This window comes from Felis catus, chromosome C1 (assembly GCF_018350175.1).
Source record: "Felis catus isolate Fca126 chromosome C1, F.catus_Fca126_mat1.0, whole genome shotgun sequence".
In the NCBI taxonomy this organism is placed as follows: domain Eukaryota; kingdom Metazoa; phylum Chordata; class Mammalia; order Carnivora; family Felidae; genus Felis; species Felis catus.
Window position 1 is genome coordinate 163,994,828 of NC_058375.1, and position 612 is coordinate 163,995,439.

The window sequence follows — 612 nt, forward strand, 5'->3', positions numbered from 1 at the left end:
TCCTAGTTAGTCTCCGTCAGGAAAACCAGAATTAAATTAAAAACAGTTTGCAACAGGGGCGCCTGGGTGGCGCAGTCGGTTAAGCGTCCGACTTCAGCCAGGTCACGATCTCGCGGTCCGTGAGTTCGAGCCCCGCGTCGGGCTCTGGGCTGATGGCTCGGAGCCTGGAGCCTGTTTCCGATTCTGTGTCTCCCTCTCTCTCTGCCCCTCCCCCGTTCATGCTCTGTCTCGCTCTGTCCCAAAAATAAATAAAAAACGTTGAAAAAAAAAATTAAAAAAAAAAAAAAAACAGTTTGCAACAGTTGAGACTTAGGAAGCAATGTTCTTTAAATATGTACCCGGGCATTTATCTTTCCTTCTCTCTTGTCCTCTACTTTATTCCATTGTTTATACTTAAAATCAGATGCATTCGTTCTGTACACCATAATTTTTAACAGCGTGAGTCTCTAGAGAAGAAGAAGTTTAGAAGAAGAGAGGAAGTGTGACTGACTTGGGTTCTAATACGTTTTTCCTTTATACATAATTGGTAAAGAGCCTTGGTAAAAATCTATAACCAAAAGCATGACTCTTCACCTGGTGGGAGCGACCCAAATCTTAGGCACGGGGCCAAGG